Consider the following 9174-nt stretch of genomic DNA (forward strand, 5'->3'; position numbering starts at 1 on the left):
AGTCGATAACAAACCTGAGACATGGAGGAATCACAGGTAGCAGGAGTAGAGATTGATTGGATGAAGAGGGTGAGGGAGAGGCGATGATGGGTGATGAAGCCTGGGCTTCCAGCTTTGGTGCTGTGCAGAAATTGATGCCATTCTCCAAGTTAGAAGACGCAACGGGAGGAGTGGCTTTGAGGATGTTTTTCTGCTGCAATGTTTGGGTAATTTGTAGAAAGTTGGAGTATGAAGCTACTGACTTTATGGTGTGTCTCCCAACTCTTTTCTGTCCAGCAACCCACTAGGTGTGAAACACACAGATGGACATTCCTGAGAAGAAGACTGTGTTCCCAGGCCCCTGCCCTTGCAGAGCCCACAGCCAGGAATCACCCCAGTGTTGGGCGGACACCATAACAGAGGTGGTACAAGAAGGTCCAAGCCTGGACAGCAAATTCTGTTGAGATTCTTTGCAGCTGGGAGACCAGGAGAGGCTGGACGAATTGGATCTTGTGGAGATGGGATCAGGAAGGTACCTTAGAGGAGGGGAGCTGCCCTGACACTGAGGGGCTATCTGCTGAGAGCAGATGGAGCAGAGGGCCAGGCCAGAACAGGCACCTGGCTGGGATACCAGGACTTGGAAAACTGCCAGCGAGTGGTTCAGGGGCCACCTTTCCTCTAACCCGCCAGAGAAGGAATGAGAGGGGCAAGGGAGATGGTCCATCATGAGGGTTTCCATTCCATTCTTCAGTTTCACTGCTGAGGAAGGCAGTTCTCTGAGAGGTTGGGTGATTTGCCCAAGGTCATAGAAGGTAAGTGCAAAGCCAGGGCTTGGACTGAAAGCTGACCCTAACAGTCTTCCCTCTGCTCTATGCCTCTTGAGAGCAAGTGGAAACTCAGGTTCAGTCTGGACAACTGACAAAACTGTCCAGGTATGGCAAGCAGCAGGGGCGTAGTGGGGGGAGATGCCTGGACAGAAGGAACAAGGGGAAGCTGATAGCTACAATCCTAAGTAGTCACTGGCACCATGCAAAACTGACCATCTTCAGGAAAAGCCCATCCCTAAGAGGAGAGTGACCTGGATAAAGCCTAATTCCCTGAGGACAGTCCCACGGCACTGTGCTGGGAACAGGCTGGCCTCTGGCAAGCAGCGTCCAGGCAGGGCCATGATCTTTCAGGCTGGCCTGATCTGGTACATAGCTCAGACCTGTTGCTCCGTTCTCAGCCCTGATTCAGGATCTTTTCTGGACCCATGGCCAGGCTAGTCTTGGGTAAAAGCTGGTCTTAGAAGGGCAACGTTTCAGCTCCAGGGGGTTTGTTGATGTTGATAGAGGCTGTCTCTTCCCTTCTTAGCGGTATTCACTCCTATAAGCAGACCTGCTCTGTCCAGACCAGCTGGGCTGGAAATACTTAAGAAAAGGAGGTCTCAGCTGGACTCATCCTCTCATTCCAGCACACAGAGAGACGGAAGTCTGCTCCCAACTCACAGTCAGTCAGCCTCTTGGCAGCTCAGTGGGAAGGGAAGGTCCAGGCAATGGGGGTGAGGGGTGGGGGTGGGGTGGGTAGTGGTGGCAGTGGGGGCAATTGGCTTGATGAAATCGTCCAAGGTGGGGGTGCTAAAAACAGGGGAGAGGGCAGGGCTGGAATGTGAGGATGGGTGGGAAGGGGAATGACTTACCCTGCCCTGGGTTCTCATTTGCCAGGACTGTAACTGAGCCATTGGCAGCTATCAGGTAATGTTAAATGAAACTCCAAGGTCCCCTATCCATCTTCTCATACTGTCTCCTCCACACTTGGGCAAATCCAATGCCCACAGACAAGCACCAAGTCTGTACTCATAGTCTAGGAAGGGATGTCCTCCTGGCTAGGTGCAGGGGGTCTCCTGCCATCAGGATATGCTGAGAATCAAGCTCCAAGGAGCTCTGGGGCCTTGTAGAAAGAGTGCAGACAGGCAGAAACAACTGCAGGTATATTTATGGACCAACACAGCCCACCACAAATGGCTGCAGAGTGACTTTGAAAAAGACATAGGGGTCTCCCACGTGGAAGTGAGCCATGGGACTTTTTTTATACTAAAATTTTCTTTATGTCTTGGGAAAAGAACCTCAGCCCTTTTCAATCCCCTTCTATCATGTATCCTTGGCAGCTCTGGGAGATATTTTTCCTATTAAGCAAACCGACAGCTGCTGATTTTGGCTACGGTTTGCCTTGCTTGGTTCTTGGGAGGAAAGAAGATGCTCAGCTGTGCTCAAAAGCTACCAGTGGAAATCAAAATAAAAACACAGAACAGATGGGTCTGGAGGATGGAAACCCCGAGGGGTGCTGTGGGTTCCCATCCTCGGCGGAAAGCTCAACACCCAATGGTTACAGATCCTCCTCCTGCCAGGCCCAGCCTGGTGTGCTCTCCTCCATACTGTGGGGCTGCTGGATCCTCAGGGCTACTTCCAGATGACCTTTCAGGATAAGAGACAGAGGTAGAGTGTCAGGTTTCTATGATGGGACACTGAGCATTTCCTCTTCCTTATAATATCTGAACCATCATCCCATTACCAAGGCTACCATAAGTAATTCATTTCTTTGGGAGTCAATTTCTCCACTCTCAGGTCCTGATCTGAACCAACAAAAACAGCAGTTAATATTTGTGTTATTGTTCACTATGTATCAGGCATTAGCATATGGATTTGCAAGGTCACAATTAATCCTCATCTTATTCTTGTGCTATACCCATTTGACTGATTAAAAAGTTGAGGCTTGGAGAAGTCAAATAATTTACTCAAAATTAGAGAGTTAGTAAGTGGCATTGCTGCTTAGTCTACTACCCAAAATACATGAAATGCTTAAATACCAGAATAGACTGTCTTTCTGGGAAGACTGATGCCATTCATTATCTATTGATCTATATCTATGTCTGCATCTATGTATCTATATCTATCTGGTACACCTAATGCAGAAGAAATATATGTTTATCTATTCAACTGGCCAGGTAACAAATGCAAAAAAGCCAGATGACCAAGAACTTCCAAACACACCAGTGGAAGAAAATCATCATTGTGAAACATGTCAAATTACTTTGAAATTACATTGAAATTGCAAATTACATGAAGAAAATAATGCATAAGGAAACAAAGTTTAAGGCATCAAGGAAGACATTCTTTAGAATATGCATAATTAATTAAGCAATAATGTATAATATTCCAAAAATGGATGAGTATTTTCTTTCTTTTTTTTTATTATTTTTTCTTTTTAAAGCTGCATCTGAGACATATGGAAATTCCCAGGCTAGGGGTCGCTTCATAGCTGCAGCTGCTGGCTTACACCACAGACACAGCAACACTGGATTCGAGCCATATGTGCGACCTATGACGCTGCTTGTGGCAATACTGGATCCTTAACACACTAATTGAGGCCAGGGATTGAACCCACATCCTCATGGATGCTTTGTTGTGCTCTTAACCCACTGAGCCACAACGGGAAATCTGAAAGTATTTTCTATATAAATTAATACAAAACTCCTAGAGATCTAGGAAGACAGAAAATAAGATCAATGAAATTTAAAAGTGGGTTAAAGAGGAGAATAAATGTAGCTGAAAATTGAATTTGTAAACTGGAAGATGTCAACAAAGAATTCTTCCAAAATATAACCCCCAAAGACAGAGAAATGGAAAGTATTAAAGGAGCATTGTGAGACAGAGAAGGTTTATCATATTGTTCCAAATTCTGCCTAATTCAATTTGCAAGAGGGAAAAAAATCAACACAGAGAATTGAAGGGAGGAATATAACAGAAGACAGAAGTTTCAGAAATGCAGACACGAGTCCTCACATCCAAACAGGACACTGTGATAGATAGGACGAGTGTTACAGACATGGTGACATTTCAGAGAAAAAGGGTCCTAAAGGCTAATAAAGGAAAACAAAGGAGAATGTAGTTTTTTCCACAAAGGAAAAAGAATCATATTTCTCAAAAGCAAGAGAGGATTTCTAAAAGCAGTGGAGCAATATCTTCAAAATCGTTGCCATGTGATTCTGAACTGGAATTCTATTCCAAGCAAAATAAAAAAATACTAGGTAAAAAATAGCTTTTTAAAGCCCTCTAAGAGCTCAGAAAATTTGCCAACTAGAAGCCCTATTAGAAATTTCAGAAAACCTATTCCAACAAAATAAAGCAAATATATTGATAATTAGATCAAGGAAGACTTGGGATAAAGACATAGTTATTAATTCTAAATAGGTAATGATTTTTAAAGCAATTAATAGCAGTTTAAAAATCTTAAGTCCATAATCTTAAATGATTTCGCAATAATTCAGATCATAGAACAAAGGAAAAGCTTTATGTTTAAGAACATTTAACAATAAATTTCTCCAGCTTTTTCAAGAAGGGGACTCACATTTTCATTTTGCACTTGGTGCCACAATTTATATAGCCACCTCTGCCACACAGAGGATACTTGAGGTTTCTTTTGCTAAAGAAATTGGAAGAGGTTCTGTTTCTATTTGGAAACATCAGGCACAAGAAAACTGGGCCAGCAAAAGGAGAATTAAGTTAGTTGCTAATTGATTTAGAGCCATCCCTAGACTTCCACTGCCAGCGTGGAGACTGTAGGGTCTTTTCCTGGAACAAGGGACTAAACATCCTGACATCTGAAGGTCACTAATGTCACTGTTGTGGTGGGCCATCCCGTCAACCTAAAGTGAGCCTATTCAATGCGTGCAACCAGCACAGAGGGCTTGTTCCAAAACATTTCTTCCTCTCCCAAGAAAACACTGTATCCAGGGCTTAATGCACTAACTTTCATTTCCCCTCCTGCTTCTAATTTGAGAATTGCATCCATTTGCACTTATGTAATTATTAACATATATTGCATCTCAGTTTCTCTTTATTTTCATCACATGTATCACAACATATAATTACTTCACTATCACTGACTTAGAAACTTTTTTCATGCCTGTCTCTGCCCTAGGCTGGGAACTCCCTGAGGACTCAAACCATCCCTGTCTTGTTCACTGTAAGAGCTCCAGGGTCTTCCATGGTTCCCCAGATTGTCTCTCAGTAAACCGATTTGAGTGAACAAGTGTGAAAGGGCTTTGTAAACTGTATGTGATAAAAATGACAGCTGATTACAGAATGGATAGAGAGCAGATTCCAGCGAGGCCCTGGGATTGTATGATGTTGATTCTAAGAGAGTATGAGTGACAATACCTGGGTTACCACACCACCACCAATATCCTGGGCCATGAAGAGTCTGGCAGAATGGACCACTGTATGGTTTCTTAGGTAGCGGGAGTGGAGCAGAAGCAAAGGCAGAAGCAACCTTCTTTTTCCTCTCTCCTCCCTCCTTCCCCCTCCCACAAATGGAACCTATAAGTTCAATGTGACTTTTGAGTTCAATGTGATTCTTATTCTCCTTTGCATTCCCAGGCCCTTCCTTTATCTCTGGTTTCAGGCCTCCTGAGAATAAATCTCTTGGTCATGCCGTTCAATCAAGTTCTCCCAGAGAAAGACCACAGCTGCAGAGATGACAGGAACCAGACTTCAAATGGTTTTCCAGGAGCTAAAGGTAGTGAAGGCTTTCCCCGCAGTTTCTTCAGCCAAGGAATTAAGAAAAGGATGTGGGTCATAGGGCTACAGCAGCACAAGGAAGAATTCCAGCACTTTCTCCAGGACTCTAGGGAAGGCCTGTTTCCCTTCAGTAGACGCTGCCCTTTGCTTTCCACGTGGTGCCTGGCTCGCCTCATCAGAAGCTCTGTGCCGGGAAACCAGTGCCATTGCTAGCTTGACTGAGTTATTCTAGGATACAGAGGAAGAAAATTAAGCCTTTTATTTCTATTATCCCTCCTTGGGCAACAGCAAGAGATTTCACCTTTAGAGCCTTTATTTCATCCATGAGAATCACCTTTTCCCTTTGGGAGGGATTCCCACCTCTCCAAGCAGAGCAGAGCAGCACCAAGGAGCTGCTGTTCAGAGTAACCCTTTATTTCCCAGTGACCTCAGCCTGAAGTTGTCCTTGTGGCATTCTGTTTGCCTGGTCATCATCAATGCAGCAATAAAGAGCATGGCAGCAGGAACATGCTCTCCACGGCACAGCCTGTTTCCTGTGTTATAAAGTTTGAGGATAGCATCCTGCGCCCACAGGGGGAAGAAGCATTGCTCTCAGCTACATAAAGTCTGCAAAAGAAATCCTGTGTCTGACGACTGTGGAGACAGCTCAAATTTGTATTCAAGATCAAAACTGAAGATGGAGAAAGACCAGGGAAGACCCAGTATTCTACTGGGCAGACGGTGGTACCCTCCCCACAAACTTCAGCCATTCTCTGCCTCTGCTGGCTGGACGCTTCACAGAAACCTGCTTCTATAGCGCATCTCTGTGTCCAAACCACGAGGAAATCCTAGATGGAAAAAACGCTGCTTCCAGGGCTCGCTCTGAAGGTGTCACCACCCCTCAGGAACTGAGCGGAGCCCCTCCTACTGGTTTCTCAAAGCAGTTTCTCTGGGGTCCCTTTCTTGGCACATTTATTCTCTTGTGTTCTACTACTTTAATTGGATTCCATTTTGCCTTGGTTTCTTAGTTCTTTAAGTTCTTTTTACCTGCTAGGAACTTTAACCTATATTATTAATGTTCTTCCTGACAGATTCCACATGGAACTTTTTATTATATCTTGACCATGTTTAGACAAACCTTAACTCATGGGAGGCATGAAATACATATGCACAAATAAATGGGGGGCTCTTCACATCAGAATTCTGTGTGCAGCTCCATCTCTGACCATTCCCAGCCACCAAAGAGACTGCCTAAATTCCTTTTTGTGAGGCGATGTGACAGCTATGCATATATTCAGGCTCTTCTGTAGTTCCTCATCGGGTAAAGTAAAGCCTAAGTTTTGGTTTAAAAATGAAATCTTTAAAGGTTTCCAGAGGAAGTGGACTCTAAAGCAATTCAGTTTTCTGCAAATTTACTCTATTGAATTTATTCTGATCAACTTAGTGAGTTAGGACAAGTTCAGGAGAAAACTAATATTCATTCCAATGTTAGAGAAACAAACTTTTGTTCACCTTGCCTGTTTTGCACTACTTTTAACCAACCTAATGGGTCATGCTGATTTAAATTTAAAATGACTTTATTCATATATGGCAAATCATACTGAATAAGATCAGATCGGACTTTCATTGTCTTGAGCTTAACTAAGCAATTCGCATATCTCTTTTCTATACCAGGTTTTGAAATGTATTGAGTTAGTGGACATTATGAATAAATTTCACATATTTGCTGAAGTTTGGATAACTGGTTGCGTTATAGTTGAGCAGTACATGTGGGTATGTAGTGGCCAGACAACATTCAGTGCACTATAGGGTTTAACACATAGGATGCGTTCCCTCTGATTTATGCTAACAACTCACCCTTGGCGAATTTTTAATGTAACCAATTCCAAATCTTCCAGCTCCTGAAGAAGTGTGGTATCTTTTTAAATTTTCTCTGTCATTATTTTTCTCGCCATGTTTCATTTGCTGCTTGTTTTTTCAAGGTTTAACTGCTTTTGGGTCTTCTTTAGGATCTGGAATTTTTCATTTGTCTCATGGTCTTCAGATGTTAACTGAGATGAAGTGTTCCACAGGGTACTCTGTGGGGCAGGGGTAGGTGCCAAATCTTGGTTCGTGTCACTTCCTGCTTCCTGTTTTGCAGCTTTTTTAGCCTCATATTTCCTATGCTTTTTAAGGACTGCTCTTGATAATGGCTTATCATTTCCTGATTGTGATTTATTATTCTGGGGTGATTTCCTCTCAGGCAGCTTGGAATTGGTGATTAGTTTATTTCGTAAAAGCTGAGAATCTATCAACCATTGCAAATTTATGTTCCTAATTGGGTACTTTACTTGAAGTACTTGGGAAGCTATTGTTTTTGCTGGAAATAATCCATCCAATAATGGTTGCCAGGATAGGGCTGGCATAATACCAAAGCTTGTGCCCATATTAACATGCAACCTGGGAGCTTGCATGGCAGTAAACATGTGCTCCCCATCTGGGCACCAAGCAAAATATGGAGAATCAGTGGCTACTGGTTTTGAAATAGAGTTGCATTTTTTAAACATCCCATGATTGCATTTGTCCCTCAGATTCCTAAATCTAGCTAGCATTAATAGCATAGCCATGAGGACGAAATAAGCTGTGTTAGAGCACTGGTTCCAAAGTCAAACACTGGATCACATTTCAAGTCGAAAATTGTCTCTTTGGCAGGAATAAATCCATAAATAACATAAAACTCAGTAGACCTAGAATTCCAAACTTCATCGTGAGTGGGGCTACGCTTCAGTAATTGAACAGATTATAGCATTTTCCCCATTTGGTGCAAGTTAACACAGTGTTTGATCCCTGTAGCAGGAAGTTCCTGTTTTGCCAAATCTGTTCTAGCTATTGCAATACTTTTTTATTCCACAGCATCATAACCTTATCAACCTTAGAGGCATGGCTATTGGCTAAACCTGCAAGAGGTCCACCAAAGTTGGGGTACAGATGTAAGGTAACAAATACAGGTTTACCTTTACTCTCTGGAACATAGGCAGTCCCCTTGTGTGACTGGAGTTCAAGTGATGACACACAATAATTAACTTTTGGAAATACAAATTACAATACTTGCAATACTTGCAATTTTTATTAAAATAATTTTAATTTATTTATTTATTAAATTTTTTTTTGGCTGAGCCCTACAGCATTCAGAAGTTCCTGAATCAAGTATCAAACTTGTGCTGCTATAGAGATGATGCTGGATCCTTAACCTGCTGCACCACCAGGAAACTCAAAATTATTATTAAAGTGAACTTTATTATGAACATTTCAAGTGCAAGTAGTTTCATCATCTGGCTACGATGAAATCAATTTTACATTTTTTTTCTGGATGAAAGCCTTCAAGTATGTCCCAATTTTCACATTATGGAGTTGTGTGTTGGTTCTCCCAGGAGTGCACCTATGGAGAAGGAAGGACTGCAAGGCTTCTATGTTGCCAGAACCGTTATTTATTTATTTATTTATTTTGGATAAGTTAAGTCAAACTGCCTTTGGGTGTAAAAGGAGTGTAGTGATCCTATGTTAGTTATATTGACAATATTTATTACTTTTTCCCTTTGCATCAGCAAACAAGATCCCACCCTTATGAAATGTGTAAACTTTGCAATTTTTCCTGACAATCTCTTATAAACACTGTGCT

General features: G+C 42.5%; 1 pseudogene; it reads right to left on the minus strand.

Annotated features, from left to right (window-relative positions):
* Positions 3546 to 8585, minus strand: LOC110256825 (annotated as a pseudogene).

Source organism: Sus scrofa, chromosome 14 (assembly GCF_000003025.6).
Source record: "Sus scrofa isolate TJ Tabasco breed Duroc chromosome 14, Sscrofa11.1, whole genome shotgun sequence".
In the NCBI taxonomy this organism is placed as follows: domain Eukaryota; kingdom Metazoa; phylum Chordata; class Mammalia; order Artiodactyla; family Suidae; genus Sus; species Sus scrofa.